The following is a 27378-nucleotide window of genomic DNA, read 5'->3' as shown; positions in this document are numbered from 1 at the left end:
TCCTGTGGACTCGGAATCTACAGAACTCAGCAGAGGCAGCTTTAGTTTGAGAAGAATTCAGCAATAATTGGGGCCCCAGCCTAACTTACTCATTAAGTGTGGAAAAGGCTCTGATTTCACACAGTAAGGTTTGTGTAAAATGTATATATTTTCGACCATTGTTTAAAGAGAAACATATTGCTCTGGGGAATTTCTCCTAGAAAACTCATTGAGATGGACTTGTAAAGTCTGATGGGTACTTGAACCATAAAAGGTGCTAAATACGACATCACTGTCACAGCAGTGTGCCAGTCCGGATAAGTTACATTACCCACAACCCCAAACCGTAGTGTTTTATAACCACAAAGATCTATTTCTCACTCGAGCTGTGAGCCTGTTGTGAGCTGTCTGGAGGTTCCTACTCCACGGCCCCTCACTCTGGGACCCAGGCTGGGGAAGCAGCTCTCACCTCAAACCTTGCCAGTCCCCAAGGCAGAGGGAAAGAGTAGAAGGGTTTTTGCACTCGTCATGAAACGCTGCAGCCCAGGGATATCAGCAGCACTTCCATGCATGACTCATCGACCAGGACTCCACACGGCCCCACCCAACCACAAGGGAGCCAAAACACGCAACGCCACAACGTGCTAGGAAGACCGAGAACTGGAGATATTTGGCAAATAGCACAGATGAGTGCCCTAAACCCATCTGTCAGAACTGACCGGTATTCAGACAACTGGCCACCAGGAAACTCAGCCATCAGATGTCAGCGACCAGCATCCCACGGGCCGTCCTTATGCCAAAGTGACTTCTCGATGTGCTATAAAGACACAGTGACCTGTGAACAGAGACAAATAATAACTGGCATGGTTAGACGTGTCACAAAAGAATGTCTGTAAATTGGAAGGAGCATGACAAGGTTAGATTTCATATCAGATTCTGTAAAAACAAAAGAAAAAGGTAGCCTACCTTCTACCCGATTTTAGCCTAAGACTTCTTAATAATAACCAATATTATCTGAATGCCTCAAGAAGCAGGAACTCAGAAGAAAAGCACTGGGTTCTGTTTTGGATATGCCAAATTTTAAAGAAATGGTAGACCAGCCATGGAAGGCTGGATCCAGCAGACAAAGGCGTAGCTCCAGCTCTCCAGTGAGAAGGCTGGAATTTAGAGATACGCATCAGAAGTGATATGCATCAGGGAAGGAGCTGATCCAGGAAGAACGAGAAGAGGGTCAAGGATGAAATTTTCCAAATACCTACATTATCTCTGGTACAGCCATTGGACACTGAGAAAGAAAGATTACAGTGTAGGGCCACTGTCTTGAAACTGGAGAGAGGAGAGCATCTCCAGGAAAAGGGTCAGAAAGAGAGGCCACCAGATCCCTGAGGGGAGCCAAATGGACCAGGTCCCAAGGATAGAGAGGCAGGGGGTACACACAAGCAAAGGCTGGGGATCTCAGCTTAGGTGCCACCTGCCTGGAAAGTTGTCTGTGACCTTCCCAAATTGAGTCACCTGTCCTTCTTTCTGTGCGCGCCCCTCTGATGCCCACCACACCCCTTGGACTATAAGCTTCTTTGTACCTGGGCCAGTGTTTTGTCCACTCGGACCTCCCCAGTCTCTGACATTTGAAAAGCAGTGATAAATGTCTTTTCAGTGAACGGGGAGAGGAATGAATAGAAAAACTATATCCAGAGACTAGTGAGGGTTGAAGCTAAGGGCAAACAGGAGAAAGGTAGAAAATAACAAAGAAAAAGTGTATTGGGTTAATTCAACAAATAATATATTCCTCCCTTTGAGGTGTGGAGGGCCTCAGGGAAATACAGGGTTGCTGATGGCTTGAGCCCTGTTTTCTGGGAGACATACCTGGTCCATTGGGCAGAGACCACGGGCCACGTAAAACTCTGATATAAAGAGTGAGGGAAGGGGTGCACGGGTGGCTCAGGGGTAGATCTTGTCTTAAAAGCGGGAGACCCGGGTTTGACTCCTGGACCGTGCACCTAAAAAAAAAAGAATGAGGGAAGCATTAGAAGAAATGCACAAAGAACATGTGGAAGTAACACTGTAGAAATTTAAGGGAGAAAAGGTAAGCTGGGTGCGCTGGCATTTGAGACTGGCGCTTTGGGACGGAATGGTGCCCCAGGAAGACGGAACCATGATGAAAGTCACAGAGCGGGGAACTGTGGCCTCTGGACATGCGGGACATCCCCGAGGATGGGGAGAGTTGGGACTTGGTGCTGACAAGTGAAGAGTGACATCTTCCTCATAGGAAGCATTCCTGTGTGGACACAAAGTGTGAGCACATGACAATGGCTCGGACCCTGCTCAGAGCTGCTCATGTCCTTTGTGCGGTCACCAGGAGGCTGTCATCATTGCTAAGGAATAAAAACGCTCAAAAGGGTAAATGTAAACAAACATCCAGAGGTGCCTCCCTCCCCCTCCACGCCCCCTGGAGAAGACCTGCCCAAGGGAAGCAGAAGCCACTTTTCATTGACTTCACTGGAGCCCTAAAGAGAAGAACTTCTGGCCAGTCTTCTCTCAGACAGGCTGGATAGAATTTTTAGATTTATATTTAAAATCAGTGACAGGGGATTTTAATAGCTTGTAGGTTTGGGACACTGGCTGAGATTGACCTGGGGATCTGACCCTATTTCAAGGGCCCCTGAAGTTCTTAACCAAATCTGCAGGTGGCGTGGACAGAGATGGCTGCGTTGGCGTGCAGGGAGAGGCCCAGGCCTTGAATCCCGTGGCCACTCGACAAAAGAGCTGGCTTAAGGGTGGCCACACCCGGGGAGTGGGCCCTGGAGCAGGCAGGGCAGAGCCAGAGGGCAGGAGCTCAAGAACCTCTGAGCACCTAAAGGTCAGGCAGTCTTTGCCACTCCCCAGCATAGCACAGGAGGAAAGCTAAGTTTCTCCTGTCCACAGCTATAGGAGGAGATGGGACAGAAAAAGGACAGTACCCCCTCCAAAAACAGATCAGTATCCTTCCTTCATCTAAATAAGATGACTTATGTTTTCACTTAAGACAGAGCATTTGCAGCCCGTCCAACAACTTACCTGCCAAATAGATGCTTTATAGAAACAAAAGCAAACAGGATGGTTGGGTTCAGGTGTCAACTTGGCCAGGTGATGGTGCCCAGTTGTCTGGTCAGGCAAGCACTGGGCTAACCGGTAGTGCAAGGATATTTCGTGGCTGGTTAATAAATCAAAAGGCTGGTTTATTAAATCATCAGTCAACTGATTGCATCTGTGACTCATTATATCTACAATCAATGAAGGCAACTAGAGAATCCAATCAGCTGAAGACTTTTAAGGGAGAAGAGAGTATTTTCTTTACTTCTTCAGCCAGCGAGCCTCTCCTGTGGCATTTGTCAAGGACCTTCATTGGAGCTGCCAACCTCACAGCCTGCCCTACAGATTTTGGACTCTTGCATCCCCACGGTTGTGAGAGACACTTTTATAAATCTCACATTTACAAATATTTCCTGTTGGCTCTGTTTCTCTAGAGAAACAGAGTTTCCAACCTCTCAGCAAACTTGTTTTTAATGGAAATTATAAATCTTTAGAAATGGTATGATCATGAAGTATACTTTACTAAAAAAAAAAGATTTCTCCTAGGATGTTTAGAGGTACTGTGTGTTCCATAACATAAAATACTAATCCTGGATTAACTGGAAATGGTTACATAGTATAAAAAAATTATTTTATGTTTCTTCTTTCTAGTGGGTCTACATATTCACCTGAGTGAATACTTACCCTGATTGTTCTGGGTAATCTGATATGCAAATCATAAAAAACTAAGGTCACAGTGGCATCACTGTGGGGTGGCACAGAAGGGGCACGGTGAAATAGGAGCAGTCATGGGTCAAACCCCTGTGCTGCAGAATGCCCACCTGGGCACCACGACCCTGACAGAGCCTGCAGGGCCATCCTGGGTTGACCCCAAATTTGAAATTATGTGAATCCAAAGGAATGTCACTTTTCTATTAGGATACAGCATCTCAGCCTTGGGAAGGGAAAGGACAAGAAAAATCAGAAATTTCCATATGCTAGGAAATGGCCAGTGTTTTGGATAGAAACATGCAGGATGAGAAGTAAGGTTTCCCAAAGTATGGTACCTGAGATCACTTTAGAAGACAAACAAAGGAATCTTTATTATTTGGAATATTAATGTTTATTTTCATGAATAGAGACAAGTAATGCTGGTGCTTGTTTTTGCCATTGATATAAAATTTCCCTTTTGACTACATTTATGTAAAAAAGCAAGTTAAATAAAATATTTTGATAATTAATAATACAGTTGGCCTTCAGCTAATGTTAAAACAGTGATACCCAGTCCTGAAGTCTGGGGAAAGCCGAGCAGAGCCGAGTCCTAAGCCTGCTGGAAAATTCCTTCTCTCTCATAGCAGAGAAGACTTTCATTCATTCATTCACTTGACTTTTAGCAAATGTTTACGGAGTTCCTGTCATGCACCAGACCCAGACCAAGGCCCTGGGATCTTCTTGTGAATAAGACATGGTCCTTGCTTTTGAGAAGTTACACATTAGCAGGGACACAGATGCATAAAGAGACAAAGACTAAATGCCATGGTAAGTGAAGAAGGTACCAAGACACAAAGTAATAGAAGAAATAGACGCCTTAAAACAATGAATGGTAAATCATACAACAATTTAATAATCAGAAACAAAGAAATGAAACTGATAATATAGCCATACCAGAAATAAGATGTATATTATCTTTATCAGTGAATAATAAATAGCTTTCAATGATTGAATGTTTGCAATGTGCCAATCTTGGCATGCATTTTTTCTTAACACTGCAAGTAGTCATTAAATGCGTTTTACAGGTCAGCAAACCGTGGGTCATACCCAAAGTCACATGGCAGTGCTAGGATTCAAACTCAGATCTTTCGGGGCCAAAGCCTGGGTAATACACTAAACCGTATTGTCTCACTAGAGCAGATGTGGAAAGAGAAGGGAGAGAGAGAGGAAGTGGGATGAAAGGGTAGAGCACAGAGGAGAAGGAAGAAAGGAAGGAGAAGGAGGAAGAGGAGGCAGCAGAGAGGGAGAAGAAAGAGAAGAAGGGGAAAAAGAAAGGAGGTAGAAAAGAAGAATAGAGAAGCAGATGAGGGAGGACAAGCAAGGGACAGGAACCCGGTGTTTCTGAACTGGGGAAGTGGAGAGAGATGACTTGGTTCCATTCAGGCAGTGAGTGAGCGAGGCACATTGACAGGGACACATTTGCTCCCTAGAAATCCTTTAATTGAAAATGTGGAACAGCTGTCAAAAGCTGCAAGCCCTTGAAGAGAAGCCCAGCCCCCTTCTCAGCTACAGAAAGGACATCCCCAATCCAAAAAGTAGAAAAACAAGAACAAAACTCAAGGAGAAAAGCATTCCAGAAAGGTGAAGTAAGGACATCCAAAAATCCACTCCTGCATAAAAACAAGGAGAACATTGAGAAAAATTGTCAAAATCAACTTTTTTGCAATGCTGAGAATTAACCAAAGGCTTGCAATAAGCTGAGAAGTGTCTGTTCTAGAAAAATGGCTTAAATAGGGTAAGAACAAGGAGCTTTGTGGCACTTGCCCTCTTCCCATTGCCGTGTCCTTCGCTTCATGGTAACCTTGAAAACCTACAGCCTTGCAATTATGGTAGCTGTAAAAAATAGCAGTGTAGCAACTACTGAAGGGAGCAGATGGGTTCAGCACTCGCCAAAAGCCCATCAGCAGAGAATTCTCATTATTTGACCTGTTGGCAGTTTCCTGGAAACCACACTCAGAGAAGTATTTGACTTGCTCAGAGTTTGCTCACTGCAAACAACCTTTTCCCTCATGCATTTTGTTGAAAATTGGTGCAAATAGAAAGTTGACCAACCAACTTAAAAGGGGAAAGTGAAGAATGAGATGTCCACAGGGGATTTTGAAAAGTTCTGTAATATTTCTGGAAATCTAGAAGGCCACATACATGTGCAGGTCTCTATGCATGCCTAGGAAAGACCTGAAAAAACCCTAATTTCTCACCACTGGCTAACCTTGAGACTCTGGGGAAGCTGGAGGTGAAGACTAAGGCAGAGCTGCAAACTGTCTGCTGTTTATGCTATTGATATAAAATTTCCCTTTTGACTAAATTTATGTAAAAAAGCAAGTTAAATAAAATATTTTGATAATTAATAATACAGTTGGCCTTCAGCTAATGTTAAAACAGTGATACCCAGTCCTGAAGTCTCGGGAAAGCTGAGCAGAGCTGGGTTTAAGGCATGCCCTGACCTGCACACAGAGTCCCTCAGGAAAGATTGGAAGACTTATTGGTTCAAGAAATTTAAGGAAATCTCTGTCTAAACTTTAGCTGACCCCTAAGCTAATCAAGTAGAGACTTCAGTCCCCACACATGACAAAGAATACAGATTTTATAGCATTAGTTCTGAAAAGTCATTAAACAACTGCAACAACATATTGACAAAAACAAACAACAACAAACACTTGCTGAGCATATCTCATTTCTAGAGTTGTAACATATTATTTAAAATATCTGGTTTTAAAACAAAAAATTATGAGATATGCAAAAAAATAAAATTAAAAAAGGAAAAATATAGCTCACACACAGGGAAAAAAAAAAAAAACGCTCAATAGAAATTGTCCCCGAGGAGCCCATATATGGGACTTACCAGACAAAAACTTTAAGTTAGCTATAACAAATATGTTCAAAGAAGTAAAGGAAAACAGGTCTAAATAATAAAGGAAAGTATGAGAATGATGTCTCACTAAATAGAGAATATCAATAAAGAGAGAGATTTTTAAAAGATTCAAATAGATATTCTGGAGTTGAAAAGTAAAATAACTAAAATGAAAATTCACTAGAGGGGCTCAACAGCAGATTTGAGCTGGCAGAAGAGAGAAGTAAATTTATATGCCATATAGAATAAAGGGCAAAACCTGCAGAACCTGCATTAACATCTTAATAGATGCAGAAAAAGCATTTAACAAAATTTAACACCCTTTCATGATAAACTCAACAACAAACTATGAATAGAGTTGATATTCATGACCTAATATTTTGGTTTGCTAGAGCTGACAAAAACAATATACCAGAAATGGGTTGGCTTTTACAGTGGGGATCTATTAACTTACAAGTTTACAATTCTAAGCTCAGGAAGATGTCCAAATTATGACATCAACAGGATGATACCTCCTCTGAAGAAAGGCTGCTGGTGATCTGGGACTCTTCTGTCACTTGGCCAGGCTCATGGCAATGTCTGCTCATCCTTCTTTCCCAGGCTTTGTTGCTTTCACCTTTTGGCTTTAACAGCTTCTTCTCTCAGCTTCTCCAGGACCTTTTTCTAAACTTCTCTGGGACCTTTTTTTTTTCTGTCTTTTATTCTCTTATAAAGGACTCCACTAAGAGGATTAAGACCCACCTTGAATGAGGTGGCTCACCTCTCAATAGAAATAACCTAATCAAAAGTTCCCACCTACAAGGGGTTTATGCCAACAGGAACAGATTAAAAGAACATGATCGCTTCTGGCATACACACAACTTCAAATATCACACCTGATAAAGGCCTCTTAAAAAACTGACAGACAACATCATACGTAAAAGATTGACAGCTTTTCCCCTCACATCAGAAACAAAACAAAGATGTCTGCTTTTGCCATTTCTATTCAATATTGTTCTGGAGGTTCTAACTAGAGAAGTTAGGCAATAAAAAGAAATAAGGCATTCAGATTGTAAAGAAGAACATACAACTATCTCTCGATATTATGGCATTGTATGGATGTATGTAGAATATCATTAGACGCCCACTAAAATAGTTATTGGAACTAATCAATGCATTCAGCAAAATTGGAGATACAAAATCACTATGCAAAAGTCAATATATATATATATATATATAGAGAGAGAGAGAGAGAGAGAGAGATAAAAAGTCTATCTATCTATATATCTATATCTATATCTATATATCTATATATATATAACCACAATTATAAAAGAATATGTACAGATGTGTTCAATGTTTGAACTGGTAAAGAATTTGAGGATTAAAATCATTTGAGAATAAAACAAACAACAAACAAAAACAAAACAAATCTCTTTTTTTAAATCATGGAAACTTTTCCATCTCGACCACTCCTAAGCATACCATTTAGTGGAATTAATCACCTTCACAATATTATGGTACCCTCACCAACATCTATAACCAGAATTTTCCTATCACCACAAACAGGAACCTGATACCCGTTATACATTAAAGCCACATTTCCCCTGCCCACCACCCCTGGCAACTGATACTCTATTTTCTGTCTCTGTGAGCTTGTATATTCTCTGATGGTTTTTTTGCAGTTATTATGGGGCTAAAATTTAACACCCTACATCTATAACAATCTTGTTTGTTTTGATATCAACTTAACTTCAATTATATATACAAACTGTATTCCTATACCCCTCTGTCCCCTTCCATTTCTGTAGTTCTTGTCACAAATTAAATATTAATACACTATGAGTCTAAATCCATTGATTTATCATTGCATTGTAGGCATTTGCATTTTGGGTCCTGTAGGAAGTAAAAAGTAGAGTAACAGAGCAAAACTTCAGTAGCACCAGCATTAATATTTACCTGTGCTGTTACCCTTACCAGTGATCTTTATTTCTTCATGCAGCATTGATGTATTGTCTATTGGCCTTTCCTTTCAACCTGCAGAACCCTCTTTAGCATCCCTTATACAGCCAATCTAGTATTGATGAGCTCTCTCAGCTTTTGTTATCTGGGAATGTCTTAATCTTTCCCTTATTTTTTGAAAGACAGTTTTGCTGAATGTAGAATTCTTGGTTGGCAACTTTTTGTCTTCAGCACTTTAAATATGTCATCTCACTGCCTTCTTGCCTCCACGGCTTCCTATGAGAAATTGACACTAAATTTTATTGAGGCTGTAGTGTATGTGACACACTGCTTTTCTCTTGAGGTTTTCTGGATTCGCTCTTTATCTTTGACATTTGACAATTTGATTACAGTATGTCACAACGTGGCTATATTTGGGTTTAATCATGTTGGACATTTGTTGAGTTTCTTGGATGTTTATATTCATAACTTCCATTAAATTTAGGAAGTTTTCAGCCATTATTTCATTTTGGAAATATTCTCTCTGGCTCATTCTCTCTTTCTTCTTCTGGGTCTGCCAAAAAGCATGTATTTGTATATTTGATGGTGTCCTACAGACTCTTCAGGCTTTTCATCTGTCTTTCTTCTCTCTGCTTCTCAGACTGACTTATTTCAATTGTCTTATTTTCAAACTCATTGATTCTTTTTTTCTGCCTGCTCCAATCTGCTTTGAAGCTCTCTAGAGAATTTTTTTTTTTAATTGCTATTACTGTGGTCTTAAGCTCTGTTTGGTTCCTTTTCATGATTTCTATCTCTTTATTGATATTCTCTCTTTGTGTTCATCTATTTCCTGATATCCTTAATTCTTTGTCTATTATTTCCTTTGGCTCACTGAGCATATCTGGACCATTCTTTAAAGTTTTTGTCTTGTGTGTCCCAGGTCCAGTCTTCCTCATTAATAGTTTTTAAACTTCTCCTTTGCTGAGGCCATCGCTTGCTATTTCTCTTCATGTTTTGTTATCTTTTGTCCCAAGCTACATATTTTGATATTTTAATATGTTATTGCTGGAATTTAGATTATGACATGTTTGTTCCTTAAGTTCATATTCAGCTGGAAATGTCCGTGAATGCCAGGAGCTAACAAGAAAAAAAAAAAAGAAAAGGCCTTTCCCAGTCTTCATAGATTGACCTGTGAAACAGTATTTCATCATGGTTCTGGGTACTTTACTGTATATCCCACAGCTGCCACTTCTTTATTCCAGGCAGCTGTGATTCAACTGTTCTCCTACAGCAACCTCTAGGAGGGCTCTGTTAGTCACTTCTGGGTACAAGACAAGCTCTAGGATGGTGAGCCTGTGATGTTTATTCTGGTTCAGTCCTTCAGGCTGCCCCAGACAGGTTGGCTCAGACATACATGCACCCTAGTATGTGCACAAAGGTTAGTCTACTTCCTCTGAAACCAGAACCAGGGCTCTACACTGCGAGTGCAGGCTGGCCCCATGCCAAGTGCCAAGCTGGTAAGGAGATGGGGGAGGGGACAGGCAAGGTTTCTGGGAGACATTACTATTTTTCACTTGCCTTGTTCTTGATTTGGCACTTGCCATGTTACTGCAACCCTAGGACTGATTTCCAGAGCTTTGAGGAAAACGTTTCTGCCTGTTTTTGCTGTTTGTTCAAAGCTTCTGTGGGGGGCCCAGAATCCTCGAATGTCTCCCTCTGTCATCTTAATTGGGACAGGACCTGTTTAGTTTTAATAACGCTGCTAAATAGTTTCCAGCAGTGTAGGAAAGTACCAATCACTCCACACCCGGCCAGCATTTCATTGCTCTTTGTGACCAACTCCTCCCCTTTAGAACGGGACAGGCCTGGCTAGAGAGACTGCAATGACTTCCCAGGGGGATGGCTCTTTCCCAGCGTTTGCCCTTGGCCAGCGTGTCCCAACCTAATCTTTTGGGGTTCTTTTATTGTTTAGTTTTTCTAAAGCCATGAAATACTGCAAGCCAACAAAAAGAGTAGAAAAAACAATATAATCGATACCACATCTCATCTTTCAACTTTGTCATGTCTTAAACTTTTGTCATAGTTACTTCAGATCAATTTATTTTTTCCTGACCTGGGCAAATGCTGGGAACTGAACCAGGGTCTCTGGCATGGCAGGCGAGAACTCTGCCACTGAGCCACCATTACACCGCCCCAGATCAGTTTTTGTTAAGAGAAAACATAGATCAATTACGGTCTGTCTCCCTCCCCCTTAAAACAAAGGTAATTACTATTCTCGATTAAAAGAGGGACATTTTGAAGAGACTCAGAAAAGAGCCTGGAGAAACTGAAGGCTCAGAGCCCAGAGAAATTTCGGAGCAGAGCTGACACAGATGTGGACATGTGGAGAACACAGACGCGATATTTGGAGATGCTTGGAGCCCAGCAGACGTCTCCATGAGATGTGAAGCCAGCCAGAACCTGGAGAGAGCCAAGGGAAGCCAAGAGATGAAAGCCCTGGAGAAGTAGTGAGGAACTTCACAGAAACAGAGGCTGAAAACACAGACCCCAGGAGCAAAGGACCAGCAGATACCAGCCACATGGCGGCCCAGCTGACAGAGGTGCTCCAGATGCATCAGCCTTCTTTGAATTAAGGTATCTTTCCCTGGATGCCTTAGTTTGGACATTTCCATAGGTTTATAACAGTAAATTTGTAACTTAATAAATTCTCTTTATAAAAGCCCTTCCGGTTCTGGTATATGGCATTCCAGCAGCTTCTGCAAACTAACAAAGGAGTCATGGAAAGGTTTTAAAAGAGGAGAGATGTGATCTGACTTACATTTTGAAATGTTGATACATGTAGCAGTGGTTCATTAATTTTAACTTTTGTGTACTGTTCCACTATATGATTATACATGAAAGTGCTGATTCATTCTCCTATTAATGGACAATTAAATTGTTTCCACTTTTGTTTATTGTAACAGTGCTGCAGTGAGCATTTTTGTACTTGTCTCAAAACACATGTGGAAGAATTTTTCTAGACAGAATATTTGCCACTTCAACTTTATTAGCTTTTGCCATATTGCGCTGCAAAGCATGTCTCACTTTACACTGCCACCAGCTGTGTATGGAAGTTTCATTTGCTGCACAGACTCACCAGCACTTGAAAGGGTGTCTCATTGCGGTTTTAATTTGCATTTCCCCATCTCTGGTGAAGTTGGACACCTTTTTCAAGTGTTTATTTGTATTGGGGGATTTTCTTCTGAATGTCTGTTCATATCCTTCGATCATTATTCTTTGGAGATGTTTCTCCTTGTTTTTAAATTGATTTTTAAATGTTCTTTATATACTCTAGGTACTGATTTTTTGTTGATTATAGCCAATCCCTTGTTGATTTTATGTAATGCAAATACCTTTTCCCCTTTCCTGGTTTCTCTTCACTTTTTTAAATGATACATTCTGTTTTACAGAAAGTTTTTTAATTTTTGTGTGGCTGAATATTTGAATCTTTTTATTTTAAGGCTTGTACTTTTTGCATCTTGTTTAAGAAATGTTCCTCTATGCCAAGGTCATAAAATTTTTCTTCTATTCATCCTTCCTTTACCTTGGTTGAGAAAATCAATCTGGGTAGTGGTAAGAAGGAACGAGGGGCAGGCCACGGTGGCTCAGCAGGTAGAGTGTTTGCCTGCCATGCCCAAGGACCCGGGTTTGATTCCTGGTGCCTGCCCATGTTAAAAAAAAAAAGACAGAAAGAAAAAGAAGGAATGGGAATACTATTCTGTCCTTTCAGAAGTGACTGCACCAGGATTCTTTAGCACTGGTCTTGTGGTTTAACTCTCTGTGGGTAATCATATTTCCTTTATTTACAGGTTTTGGGGAAAGCTTTATGGAAAAATCCAAATCCTAGGCAGATTTCTATTTAATGGGCTTGAGGTAGGCCACAGGAATCTACATTTTTATTTGCAACCGAAGTGATTTTTTCTGCAAGAGGTCTCCTTTCAGAGGTACTAGATAGTGCTTGATCCAGTCTCTCAGTCAACTTGGGAATGAACCTACTCTTTGCTAGCTGGTGATTTAACCTTGCCATGCCTTAGGAAACTCTTTGGTAAAAGGGGATGGTAATGACATCCAGGGGTGAAAGTCTCCCTGGCAATGTGGGGCATGACTCCCAGGGATGAGCCTGGCCCTGGCACCATGGGATCAACAATGACTTCTTGACCAAAAGGGGGAAAAGAAGTGTAACAAATAAGGTATCAGTGGATGAGAGAGTTCAAATAGAGTTGAGAGGCTACTCTGGAGGCTGCTTTTACACAAGCTTCAGCTAGATATTGCTATTTATCATGATTTGCCAAAGCCCAATCAAAACTATTCCTGCCAACCCTAAAGAATACGTAGGGGCTTATCTCAGATTCTACAACGGTTCCATGCACTATGATTACTTTCCAGAAACCTATAACCTCCAGAGGGGTTCCTAGACCAGGTAAGTCCTGAAATCCAGAGCAACCAGCCTCCCCAGAACATCAACTCGTTCCATACCCCTATTCCATATTATCCAACATGAAAAAATTAGAATGGGCACAGCCAAATACCCCTAAAGATTAAGGGGGGAAATCAAAGGAGAAAGTGGAGTTACAACAGAGTAGTTAGGATTTATGAGTCCGACTACTGAATCATTATATTGATATTTTAGTCTCCAGTGTCTTGGAGCAGCCAGAAAGAAAAACCTGAAATTGTGGAACTGTAATCCAAACCAAACTCTGAAATCTGTTCTATAATTACTTTCGCGGTATGCTTTGAAATGTATTGCTTTTTTGTATATATGTTGTTTTTCACGATATAAAAAAATTTTTTTTAAGGTGGGGGAGATGAGGGTGCATGGGTGATTCAGTGGTAGAAATCTCACCTTCTATGCAGGAGACCTGGGTTTAATTCCTGGACCAGGTACCCCCCCCCCCCCGAAAAAAAGAGGGGGGATGGTAAGAAATCCCTCCCTGGAAATATTGTTCTATAACTAAACAGTCCCATGTGCAAAGATCTAGACTGGCCTGCATGATGCTGTACTTGGTGAATGATGGATCTTCACTTACGCTGAAGCCCCCAAGCCCTCCATTAGGCTGGTCCCAGCCTCCCTCCTCCACGTGTCTCCCACCCTGCTCCCCACAAGTCACTTAACCTCTTGGAGCTTCAATTTCAACATCCGTAGACTGAGGATAATCATCCCTGCCCTATAAGGCTGTGGTAAGGTTTGGAAACAGCATATAAAACACGGTGGGATACAAACACCCCTAAAGAGAAGGATGGAAAGATCAAAGGTGATGGTGGAGTTATACAGAGAAGATAGGATTTAACAAATGAATGTGAATGTTGAATCATTAAATTGGTATCTCTTTTAGTCTCCAGTATCTTAGAGCAGCTAGAAGAAAAACCCTAAAATTGTGGAATTGTAACCCATGTCAAGCTATGAAATATGTTCTATAACTAATTGTGGTACTGTGCTTTGAAATTTATAGATTTTTTATATATATGTTATTTTCACAAAAAAGAAGGAAAAAAAATCAACTGTGATGATAAAAAAAATATTTAAGCCTTCTAGCCTCCTATAATCTGGAGCAGCTAAAAGGAAAAATCTGGTAGCACATGACAAACTCTGGTATCTGTCTTGTACTTGTTGAGGAGTGCTTTGAAAACTATTGTTTTTTTTATTTGTTTGCTTTGTATATATGTTATATAAGTATATGAAAGAATTAAAAAAAAAAACACGACCGCTATGGGACAGTGCTCAGCGTAGGGTACTGTCACAGGGCCTGTGCAAGCTGAGAGCTGTTTTCAGTTCTGGAGAATCTGAAACTTGAACTTCAGAAGCTATTCTAACTGGGAAGCCACAGCCCACGGGGCACTTCCTGTGGTGTCCCCTCCCAGGGCCTAGAGTATCCTGGACATCTAAGCTTTCAGTAAAGGTTTGGTAAATTAATGTGTCCCTTTCTAGTACAGGATACAATGTTCATATTCCATTAGAGTTTCCAAAGAGGAGTCCACAAACTGGAAAACCACTTCTATTATTTCATTTAATAGGTGCTTCTACAGAGCTTATAGTATGTCAGGCCCACTTCTAAGGGCTTAATATTAATTTACTCATTTAATCTTCATGAAACTCCATATAGTAGATATTATTATGATTCCCATTTTATAAATGGGGAGACTGATCTCAGGAGCAACCCTGGGCTGAGTGCCTGAACTCAATAAATAGGACTAGACACTGGGGAGAAGGTGATTCTACCACTGATCCTTTCTAAGCCATGTGCCCCCAAGTGTTGTGGTTTAATACTGGGGACAGAAACATTTTGAATTGAAAATCCTACATCTTTGAGCAACATTGGTTCTAAACAATTTTTGTACTTTTAAATCCCATGGTTAGGTGTTGAATTGTGACTGTATGTTCTAGTTTGCAAGCTGCCCAGGAATGTAATATACCAGAAACAGAATGGCTTTTTGTAAAATTCTCCCTTTTAAATTCACTTTTATAAAATGTCTTATTTACAGATATCTCCTGTTGGTTTTGTTTCTCTAGAGAACCCTGACTAATATATCCACCAAGAATTTTATACCTAATGAGACTGTCTTTCAAAAAATGAGTGAGGGGCGGGCCGCGGTGGCTCAGCGGGCAAAAGTGCTTGCCTGCTATGCCGGAGGACCTCGGTTCGATTCCCGGCCCCAGCCCATGTAACAAAAACGGAGAAACAGAATACAATAAAACAAGAAAATGTTTAAAGATGTTTCCCTTTCTTCCTTCCTTCCTTCCTTCTATCCTTCCTTCCTTCTCTCTGTCTTTCCTTTAAAAAAAAAAAAAAAAAAAAAAAAAAAAAAAATGAGTGAGAATAAGACAGTCTCAGTTAAACAAATATGAGCAAGTTCATTATCCCTAAAACTGCCATACAAGCTGAAAGTAAAGGACACTAGACAGTGGATTGAAGGCAAAAAAATAAAGACCTCCGGTAAAAGTAACCATATGGGTAGTTATAAATGCCAGTACTATTGTATTGTAATTTTTGGTATATAACTCCACATTTTACTACTTACAGTGTCTAAAATGCAAATGCATAAAAAGTAATGATAAAATCATAGTTTTAGAATACAACATATAAAACTACAATTTGTAACAAGTACAATCAAAAGGTTGGGGATAGAAGGAGTACAGGTACAGTGTCTGTGTATGCTACTGAGGCGAAGTTGGTATCAAATCAAATATGATTGGTATAGAGTTAGGATGGTGAATTTAAGTGCCATTGTAACTACAAAGAAAATATATGAGAAGTATATACAGAAATAAATGAGATGGGACTTAAAATGATACAATACAAGATAAATATGAAAGTAGGCATAATGGAAGAATTAAAGGGCAAAAAACGTATAAGATGTACAAAGCAAAATGGGAGAAGAAAGTCCTGCATTAGTAGTAATTACTTTAAATGTTAAGCAGATTAAACTCTCCAGTCAAAAGGCAGAGACTGACAGAATAGATTTTAAGAACACTACTCAATTATATGCTGTTTACAAGAGTCACCCGAAATTCAAGACATAAGTAAATTGAAAGTGAAGGTATAAAAACAAAATACATGTTTTGTCAATAGTAACCTAAAAAGAGCTGGCATAGCTGTACTAATAGCAGATAAAATTGACTTTAAATCAAAAACTATTATAAGGGGCAAAGAGAGTTACTATATATAAATAAAGGACCAGGCATATAGCAGCAGCTCAGTAATGAATGAATTAATAGAAAAACATCTTCTGTTCCTTCCCTCCACAACTTATCACATGATTTTTTCTCTGCTTGGAATGCAATCTCTGCATTCTCTATCTATAGGACAATTTCTACTCACATATCAAGATCAGCGCAAGTTTTTCTGTTGCTCTAGGCAGCTAGTTTCTCCTCCGTCTTTCCCAGCTCTAAATTACAGCCCTGGCTGCTTTTTAACTACACAGTGAGCTGTTTGGGAAGCAAGTACTATATCTTAGTATAGTTCCTGGCATATATAAATGCCAAACACTTGGACGGGTAATAGGTGAATGACAGAATGACCCATTAAAGTTAAACACTCCACCTGAAACCTCCTCCTCCTACTCAAAAAAAAAAAAAAAAAAAAAAAAAAAGCGGGATGGGAGGGGTAGATTTATTAAGTTGCAAATCCACAGTTCTAAGGCCGTGAAAATGTCCCCACTAAAGCAAGGCTATAGAAATGTCCAATCTAAGGCATCTAGGGAAAGATATCTTGATTCAAGGAGGCTGATGATGTTCAGGGTTTCCCTCTCTACTGGAAAGGCACGTGGTGAACATGGTGACATCTGCTAGCTTTCTGTCCTGGCTTCTTGGTTCATGAAGCTTCTCTGGGGACATTTGCCTTCTTCATCTCCAAACGTCTCTGGCTACAAGGGCTCTGTAGTTCTTTCCAAAATGGTTCCCTCTTAAAGAGCTCCAGTAAGCAACCCCACCTTGAATGGGTGGAGACACATCTTCCTGGAAATTGTCTAACCAAAAGTTACCAACCACAATTGGGTGGGTCACATCTCCATGGATAATTAATAAAACCCCCCACCCAGCAATGCTGAATGAGGATTACAGGACGTGGCTTTTCTGGGGTCCACAAATTCAAACCAGCACACCCTCCAAAAGCATATTAAGTCTTAACCCCAAGTCCTGTGATTATGTCCTTATTTAGAAATAGAGTCTTTGAAGACATTATTAGTTAAGATGAAGCCAACTTTAGGGTGGGCCCTAAAGCAGTATGACCAGTGTCCTTATAAGAAGGGGAGGGTTGGCAACATAGAGAGAGATGGAGGGAAGGTGTCATGTGACTACTGAGGCAGAGAATGTCATGGACCTCCAGGAAGCCACTGCCACTGCCACAAGCCAGGAGAGAGGCATGGAACTAATTCTTCCCTACAGATACAGGAGGGAGCAGGACCCCGCAGACATCTTGATTTAGGACTTCCAGCACCCAGAACGACGAGACAATACAGTTCTGTTTTAAGCCACCCAGTCTGTAGTGTTTTGTTTCAGCAGCCCTAGAAAATCAGGACACCCAACCTCCCGCTAACTCCTATAACCAAATAAGAAAAACTTTGACAAATGGAAACTGGTGTCGGGAGGAAGAGAAGTGGAAAAGTGGAACCACAGTACAGGCAAGTTGTCCAGACCCCAGTGGAACCAGGCACACGTGGGGCTGAGAGGCAGCACGGCCGGGAGCATTCTCTGCAGTGGAAGTGGATGGGGCCGGGGACTCAGGAAGTCGCTCTCTGTTTCTGTTGATGCCCACCCACCCCGCACCCCACCCCAGCTTCCCAGGGCCTGGAGAAGGACTGAGATGTTATCTGGCACTCCTTGTTCACCTCATCACAGCCAAGTGACCATCATGACTTTCCCTGTGGCCTCCGCCCACCTCTGACTGACCTTACCCTACCAGCCATGGCGATATAACTTCAGACTGGTCTCCTCACCTCTTACCCTCCAACCCGAGTTATACAAATTAATCTTTCTAAGGCACAGTTTTTCCATTTAACAAAGTCAAGAATGAGGCTCATTCTCTATCTACGAAAATCTAAATATAGTCAGATGCTTAAAGAACTCTATAGACCTCCATCCTTTAGCACAGACAGTCCATGCCTGCTCCTCCTTACATGTTCCAGACATTTTTTAAAAACTTATTGTGGAAAAATTCACACACATAAAAGAGAGGAAAATACAGCAAACCCTTCCCAACTTGAGCAGTTGTCAACATTTAGCCAAGCTTGTTGCATCAGTACCCCCGCCAATCCCATGCTACCATTTTTTCACTAATGCTGTTTTTTTTTTAATTTTCTTTTCCCCAGATTTTCAAATAACATCTCTTATAAAAATTACAAAAGTTACCAATGTACAGACAAAGAACATGAGAGCCTCCTATAAACCCACAGCCCTGAGATAATCATTGTTCATAGCTTGGTGTAGGTTCTTTCAGGATTTTTCTGTGCATATAATAGCATACACACTTTGTTAATATTTTCACAATACCAGTAACTGCTTTTAATCTGCTTTGCCAACTGCTTTTTCCATTTAACAATATATCTTGGATGTGTTCCATATTAGCACATACAGATCTACCATGTTCTTTTTAGCAGCAGGATTCTATTCCACTCTGTGCGAGGCCTATTTAACCAGTCCCCTATTGGCGGACAGATGAGTGAGTAGTTTCTGTCTTTTCACTTTTACAAACAAGGCACTAGTGGGCATGTTTTACCTCCTGTTTCTATACTTTGTGCAAGTATTTTTATGGGGAAGCATCCCAGAAGTGGAATCGCTCCATCCATCGGTAAAGGCACTCTAAGTTTAAACAGCTATTGCTAAATGCATGAAAAATATGTAAAAATAAGTCCTTTGCCACATTCCCAAGTATAATTAGTCTATCTAATCTTTGCCAATCTGATAAACTAAACCTGACATTTCATTATAATTTTTTTTTACCTGTGTCTATATATTTATTTTATAACCAGTCATCATACCATTTTTCAGTTGGCTCTTGACTTCTCTAGAAAGGCAATATTATCTAAGACTAAAAATGATCCTTTCGTCTCTCTCTCTTCTATGGTTATGACTCATATCTACTACTGATTCTTATACATTGCTTAGAAATGTCAGAACAATATTAAATAGCAGTGGGAATAGTGGCCACCTTTGTTTTATTCTTGTGACATGAATGAGCTGCCCCTTGAGTTTCACTGTTAAGTATGATGTGGGCCATTGGTTTAAAATAGATATTATTTATCATGTTGAAATCATTTTTTTCTTTTTTGTGAAAAATAACCGTGCTGGTTTGAAAGGAGATGTGGACCCTAGAAAAATCATGTTTTAATCAGAATTCCATTTCATAATGGCAGAATAATCCCTACTCAATACTGTATGTTTGGATCTGCAATTAGATAATCTCCCTGGAGATGTGATTTAATCAAGTGTGGTTGTTAAACTGGGTTAGGTGATGACATGTCTCCACCCATTTGGGTGGGTCTTGATAAGTTTCTGGAGTCCTATAAAAGAGGAAACATCTTGGAGAATGAAAGAGATTCAGAGAGAGCAGAGAATGCTGTAGCACTACAAAGCAGAGTCTACCAGCCAGTGACCTTTGGAGATGAAGAAGGAAAATGCCTCCGGAGGAGCTTCATGAAACAGGAAGCCAGGAGAAGAAGCTAACAGATGACGCCATGTTCACCATGTGCCCTTCCAGATGAGAAAGGAACCCTGACCGTGTTTGCCATGTGCCCTTCCAGCTTAGAGAGAAATCATGACTGTGTTCACCATGTGCCTTCTTGGATGAGAGAGAAACCTTGAACTTCATCAGCCTTCTTGAACCAAGGGATCTTTCTCTGGATGCCGTTGATTGGACATTTCTATAGACTCATTTTAACTGGGACATTTTCTCGGCCTTAGAACTGTAAACTAACAACCTATTAAATTCCCCTTTTTAAAAGCCATTCCATTTCTGGTATATTGCATTCCAGCAGCTAGTAAACTAGTACAATAACATATATACAAAAAAGCAATAAATTTCAAAGCATATCACACCAATTAGTTGTAGAACAGATTTCAGAGTTTGGTATGGGTTACAATTCCACAATTTTAGGTTTTTACTTCCAGCTGCCCTAATATACTGGAGTCTAAAAGAAATATCAATATAATGATTCAGCAATCATACTCATTTGTTAAACCCAACCTTCTCTATATAACTTCAATATCACCTTTGATCCTTCTCCCACTCTTTAGGGGTATTTGGGCTATGCCCATTCTAACATTTTCATGCTGGGAGGGACTGTCGATAATATGGGGTAAGGGGATGGAGCTAGTTGATATCATGAAGAGGCTGGCCCCTTTGCATTTCAGGATTTATTTGGTTAAAACTGACATTTCATTATAATTTAAATGTGTATTTGTTTAATTGTCTGTGAGTTGGAACATCTTTTCAGATCTCTATTGACCAAAACATCAGAACTCTAGGGTGAGGTTGGAGAAGGTGGATTTACTGGCCTAGGAACAAACAACGGGGTGACAGAATCAGTCTGGAGAAGTGGTAGATTCTAGGTGGTCAACTGCCCCGAAAGTCCAAGCTGAGGTGGTTGGACCAGATGGCAACCTAGAGGGAACTACCTGAGGGCTTAAACCATGGAGTGAATGGATAGATTCTCTGGGTTCAGACTTGCTGTCTTCCAGCAGAGCCTGAAAGCCCCATGCTTTCATTTTCAGGAGGAGCCTCTCCCCAGGCTTCAACCATCTCTAGGAAATCAGGACACCCATCCTCCTGCTAACTCTTATAACCAAATAGGAAACACTACAACAAATGGAAACTGGTATCGGGAGTAAGAGAAGTGAAAAAGTGGAATCACAGTAAAGGCAAGTTGTCCAGAACTCAGTTGAACCAGGCACACGTGGGGCTAAAAGGCAGCACGGCCAGGAGGGTTCTCTGAAGTGGAAGTGGATGAGATGGTAGGGGGTGGGGCAGAGGCCCCTGTCCTTCCAGCCTCTGCCCCACCCTCCACCCAGAGCCTTCTACTTTCAGATGCACCAGCACAGAAATAGAGTTTCAATCAGGATCAGATGACCAGCTTTGGGATTGTGGGAAGATTGGGACACAAATTATTTGTAGAAGAAAACTTCGTAAAACTCTAAAACTGAATTCCCCTACTTTTTAGTGTCTACAACAGTTAATAACCTAAATTATTCCCTGCATAAGATATGAATTCAGAAAATTCAGTCAGTCAACAAATAAATGTTTGCCAAGTACTTCCTGAGGGTTGCCAGGTATTAGACTAGAAGCTAGGATACAAGAGAGAACAAGAGAGACTCAAAATATTATAAAAAGATGCAAAAACACTTTCAGAACTAATGGAAGTGTGAGAGAGACTCTGATGTGTGTTCATAAGAATAAACATTACATGCAAAAAATATTTTCCCATTTAAAGATAAACAAAGATTTAAGATAACCAAAGGAGATAGTAAAGGAATGTGGATAAAGAACAATTTATTAGAAATTGCAAATGAATAGGATGCTATAATGAAAAAAACATGTTTTAAAATGTGGCCCACCTGATGCTTTAGTTAATACACAAGAATGTGGAGCAACTGTGTCTTTTATCAAAAATGCAGACTGTAAATCTAAAAATCACGGGAAATATCAGACAAACCCAAACTGAAATGACATTCTACAAAACAACTGGCCCATAATCTTTAAAAGCATCAAGGTAATAAAGACTAGGAAAGGTGGAAGAATTCTAGATTAAAGGAAAATAAGATGTGACAACTCAATGCAACATGTGGTCCTGGATTGGGAGAGAAAAAGAGCCGCAGGGTTTTATAGGGACAATTAGTGAAATTTGAATTTGAACTGAGAGTTAGATAAAAGTAATTTAACAATGTTAAACGTTTCTGAATTTGATAATTGTGCTGTGATTACATTAGTGGATGTCCTTGATGTTAGGAGCTAGGGCTGAAATATTTAGAGGTAAAAGTCTACAATTTACTCTCAAATGATTCATTAAGAAGATAATAACTATAGTATGCATTATAGGGAGAGTGATAAAGCAAATGTGGTAAGAGTATGAACAATTGGTGAATCTAGGTAAGGGGCATCTTGGAGTTCACTAAACTTTTTTTGCCACTTTTCCGTAAATTTGACATAATTTGCAAAACAAAAAGTTAACGATAAAAATCTTTTTAAAATGTAAAGGAAGGGGAGGGGTGACTTTAGAGTGGCTGTGTCATGCTTTCTGGGAAGGAGTTAACCATGTGGTAGAGCCAAATTGGAAGCCTGGACACAGGCCTCTTGGAGACACACCAATGTCTCCTGCTCTTGGAATGCGGCTCTTACAAATCGACACCGATGGCCAAGCTCTAAGCTGAAATACACTTTGAGGACAAGGTTTAACTTTGCACCTCTACCCAAACCTGAGCCTGAATAGGAAGCAATAGATGAGTTTATCTGCAATGCCTAGCCTTGCCCAGCTCTGCTAGAGGCTGGAAGTTGCCCGGTCTTCCTTTTTTAAAAAATGTTCTTGGTTCTTCCTGGTGAGGACAGGAATGCAGGAAAAGTTTCCTAGGTTAGGGTTAGGTTCATTTGCATGACACAAACCTGGGCCACTCTGTTCTTTCCTGTTAGCAAGGAACCTTCCATTTCCTCCTAGGCCCAGAGGAGACAAGGTGAGGGTCTTCTGAAGCTGCCCAGGCCCTGGATGAGGGTCCAGCCAGCGGGGAGCCGGAACTGAGCACAGTGAGTCTGCCAGGGGCCCGGGGCGGGCCTGGTCAGAGCCTGGGGGTGGGCTCGTCGACTCCATGCCCTTGAATGTTGAAACTGTTGACCTCTGCGGCGAGGGTGGTTTCTTGAGAATTCACTACATTTTTGCCACATGACTGTTACACAGCAGAACTTGATAGAAAGAAGAATGTTTTCCTCTCTGAACTATGCAGATTTGCATCGGAGGCCACACGCATGGTGTGGCATCTGCTCACAAAGCGAAACTTCTGCCTACTGGGGAGTTCAGTGGTGAACTAGATCGTCACAGTTCCTGTCCTCAGGGAGCTCCGAAAAGAGAGGGCCAGTCAGTTACAAAATACCTGTCAGTGCAGAGAACAATTGCCCTGAGCAAAAGAAATATTTTGATATATATATATATTCAAAAGATATATTTTAAATGATTTTTTCTTGATTGAAAATAATAGTTTTATGGCAAAAAAGTTAAAAGACAGGTGACAAATATGAGGAAAAAATAGGGCTAAATCAATTAAATAATAATTAAAAAAAAGACCTATTACCCAACAGAAAAGGAAGCCAAAGTTGCTTGAGTAGACAGTTCAATGAAAAGGATGTTCCTTAAACAAATGAATACAAATGCTCCTTAAACATATGAAAAGGTGCTAAACCTCCCCTCTAATAAGAGAAATGCAAACAAATTTCAACGGAATACCACTTTCTCCTTGGCAGGAACAAAAAGGTTGGTATCACTGGTGGAGGGCTGGGAAACAGGCTCTCAGACTCAGGTGTTTTCACCTGAACAACAGCTCTGGCAAGGCAAGTTGACCACTGCTATAAAAATGTTAAATGTACATCCTTTGACGCAAGAATTCCACTGCTAGGCATTTATCCTACAGATATAGGTAAAACCTGCAAATGTCATTATTAAATGTAAAAAGCAAGGTGCAAAACAGTGCACATCATAGGCTATCAGTTGAGTTTATATGTAAAATCATTTGGCTGTACCAGGATTTTCTTAACTCTTCCTTTCATGCCAGGTACGTAAGTCTCATGTTTGTATGATTATAAGCCATGCTTCCATACACATCTTCTGCGCGTGAATCTTTGTCCATGTCTTAGATGATTTTCTTGGGACGGTCCAGATTACTGGGCTAAAAGAGAAAGAAAAATGAATTTATAATAACAACTGCAGCATATGTCACCATTTGTTAAGTTGGCTGTATTTTTTTTCTCTTCATCTTGATACAGCCTGTGAGGCAGGGAGGAGCAGCCTCATTTTATACTTGAGGAAAGGGGTTTAAAGAGGGGAATGAAGCGGCTTTCCCAGGGCACTTGGCTGGAATGGTGGGATCAGAACCCACTTTTACTTGGCTCTCAAGTTCCTGCTTTAGAGCCCTGTCATTTTTCTGGGGCCCTTAAAAAATTTTTTTTTTAATTTTTATTTTTTTCATACATTGCATTTTTTAATTGTTAAACATATATACAAAGAAAGGGGGAGAAAGCAATTATTTTCAAAGTACACTTCAAAAAGTAGACACAGAACAAATTTCAGAGTTTGGTATGGGTTACAATTCCATGATTTTAGGTTTTTACTTTTAGCTGCTCTAAGGTACTGGAGACAAAAAGAAATATCGATATAATGATTCAGCACTCATATTCATTTGTTAATCTCGACCTTCTCTGTATAACTCCACCATCACCTTTAATTTCTCTCCTGCTCTTTGGGGGCATTTGGGCTATGCCCATTCTAACTTTTTCATGTTGGAAGGGCATAGGGGGATGGAACTAGTTGATGCTCTAGGGAGGCTCGCCCCTCTGCATTACAGGACTTATCTGGTCCAGGGACCCATCTGGAGGTTGTAGGTTTCCACAAAGTTACTATGGGATCTTTTTAAGGCTCCTGATAAACATTGCCAAATTACTTTCCAGAAACCTCATACCAATTTAGACTCCCACTGAGAGTGCCCAAGTTACCACACCTAGGCCAGTGTGGGGATTACAATAATTATTTTGCTAATTTGAAAGAGAAGAATTAATTTCTCTTTGGATTATCATGTCTTGGCTAACTAGTGAATTTGAACATTTTTCATGTTTATTTGCGTTGTTTGTACTTTTCCTCTTTTGTTACTTGTTCACGTTGGGCTGTATCTTTAAAAATATACAAAACATTCTTAAGAATGTAACATGTCAACTCTTAGCTACTCTCAGTAAAGACACAGGTCACTGGCTCATGTGGGCAAAGGCAGCAGCCGAGGCAGGGAGATGGGTGCTTCGGCTCCTTTAACCCTGCAGACTCAGCTGCAGGAGGCCTGCGACGACGGCGGGAGAAATGCGGGGCATTCGGCTTGAGAAAGCTGGCAGAAAGGAGTTGGGTGTGGTGTTAAATAAAACCAACCCTGACAAGCACCATTTATGGATTACTTTCTGCTAGTGTAACAAATGTCTGGGGCTAGCATCACAGAACGATTCTTTCCTTCTGTTCGCCAGCTGGGAAGCGCAGGGCGGCGGGCGCGTTAGCGGTGCAGAGCAGAGCAGGTCCAGGAGCCAGCCTGTCATTTTCCAGAACCTTCGGCCTTGCCAATCGCGGCGTCCTTCTCCCGGTGCAGGAAGGCCGGGTGCGGGCTCCCCCACAGCGGAGGGGCGCGGCCGGGCACCCGGCCAGGGCACGGGCTGGAAGGGCTCGGGAGCGCACGCACCCACGAGGCAGGGGAGAGAGCGAGGTCCGGCGGCGCGGGGTGCCCCGAGGCAGGCCGGAGGGGAAGGGAAGCTGATTACCAGAACCCCGGGGAGGGCAGCACGGGGCTCCCGTGAAAGCCTCCTTCACTGAGAGTTTTGTGCGCCTAACAGCCGCCCCTCAGCAAGGTGGATTCTTTCATGAAGGGTCTCATTCACACGCTGCCAAGGCATCCGCGACCTATTCTTGAATTCACACAAAAATTAAAAGAAAAACAACAGCCCGGCTAATTTAGCAACTTGCATGATGCAGCTGGTGCCCTTTGCGCGCCCAAATGGGCCGGGCCTTCCGGCCCCCGCGTGGCCTCCCGCCTGCCGCCCCCGCCTCGGGGAGGTCTTGCGGGAGTTATTTTGTATCCTGCAGCTCCAGGCCTGATTGTGACAGCTGAGTGACTTAGCTGGCACCGTGGGATGAGGAATGACAAAGGCGCAGAGCGTAGGGCCCGGGGGCGGCGGGGGCCGGCTGGGGCGGGTCAGCACCCGGCCAGGGCCGAGGAGCCCCTGCTCCAGCAGCTGCAAGGGCGAAGCACTTTGGTGTTCTCGCTCACTCCACCGCTTTCTTAAATAACTCTTGTAAGAAGTAAGGGAGAGGCTTATGTAGGCCAGAAAGTGATGCTTTGTGTTCTTGAAGCCTGGAGGTGGTTGGACCCCAGGCCTCCCCAGGGCCTGGCCTGGGACCTTTGTTTCCTCCGTCGCTGCGGGCATCTTGTCTTTCGACAAGTGCCATGTTTCCTTCCTTCTGCCTTAGAAACCCCTTCACTGTGTCGACCGCATCTTTGTGCCTCTCCCTCCTAAGGGGGTTGACAGCTTCCTCCTAGGCCAAGGCTTGAGGGCTTCGCTGCCTGGCTAAGGGTGCGCGTCCCTCAGGACTGCTCTGTTGCCACGTCTCTCTGGGACAGCGCGAGGTGGGCGGGATGTGCCGCGCTGGCCCTGGACTCCTGAACCAGTCGGATGCTCATAGAACAGCTGCTTCAGGCCTGAGCTTTGAGCTCAGACAGAATGGCCTCTTGTCCTCATTGAGAGGCCGATAGAGTGTAATGAAGCGCCTGAGTGACCTCCGACAAGCTGCTCAACACCCTAGAGCCACAGTTTCTTTGTCTGTAAAATGGGGGCTAATAGCAGTTTTTATAGAGGATTGTTGTGACGATTAAATGAGCTAATGCAGGGAAATCACTTAGGTTTAAGTACTCCATAAGTGGTAGCTATTAGTAATAAAGTTGTTAAACCAAGCACTCCAAAGCCATGTTCAGCAAACATGCTCCCTCAGCCCACTTCATCACCTCCATTTCCCACACTATTTATCCTCAGAGGTTTCAAGTCGAGCCACAGAATTATATAACACTGCCCAATATCAGTTCCTCAGACCCCTTGAATGGTCAGGAATAAAATGAACTTCCACTACCTTGCAAATTAGCTGCTAAGTTATAGGTCATTTCTCAGTGCTCCAAGAATAGGTCCAGGACACAAAGAATCTGGGGGTAGAATTCCTTTCTCTTAAGAGGCAGCATTCTAAAGCAATATACATTTTTCCCCAAAATTCAACTTATAGTCATGAGAAAGTTTGGAAGATTTGGAAGCCAAATCTACATTGTTGAAATGTTGAGATAGTTCCGGCTTCTGACTTGCTGTCCTCTCCTTTAAGGGCAAAAGTAGAATTCTTCCCTAAGAAAGACAGTACATTCCCAGGCTTTCAACTTCCATTCACCTGGAGAAACCCATCCACTTTCAAATTCTCTCCATCTCATTAATGGTTTTACTAAAATACTATGGGGAGAGTGGGCCACAGTGGCTCAGCAGGCAGAGTTCTCACCTGCCATCCCAGAGAACAGT

The 27378-nt window shown here is 41.7% G+C and overlaps 1 long non-coding RNA gene across 2 annotated transcripts; it reads right to left on the bottom strand.

Moving 5' to 3' along the window:
• Positions 1-642: 642 nt before the first annotated feature.
• Positions 643-25920, bottom strand: LOC143653046 (uncharacterized). 2 transcript variants are annotated; one of them, XR_013161051.1, is made up of 6 exons: positions 25223-25920; positions 23821-23966; positions 22696-23177; positions 3034-3169; positions 1843-1976; positions 643-814 (listed from the first exon to the last, which is right to left on the bottom strand). It is a non-coding gene; the product is annotated as an uncharacterized LOC143653046 (long non-coding RNA). The 2 variants fall into 2 exon arrangements; XR_013161052.1 differs by having other exon boundaries at positions 25237-25920.
• Between the last annotated feature and the right edge of the window lie 1458 nt (positions 25921-27378).

This window comes from Tamandua tetradactyla, chromosome 13 (genome assembly GCF_023851605.1).
Source record: "Tamandua tetradactyla isolate mTamTet1 chromosome 13, mTamTet1.pri, whole genome shotgun sequence".
Classification (NCBI taxonomy): Eukaryota; Metazoa; Chordata; class Mammalia; order Pilosa; family Myrmecophagidae; genus Tamandua; species Tamandua tetradactyla.
The sequence above is the reverse complement of the archived record's forward strand: the minus strand, read 5'-3'. Positions and strand labels throughout refer to the sequence as shown.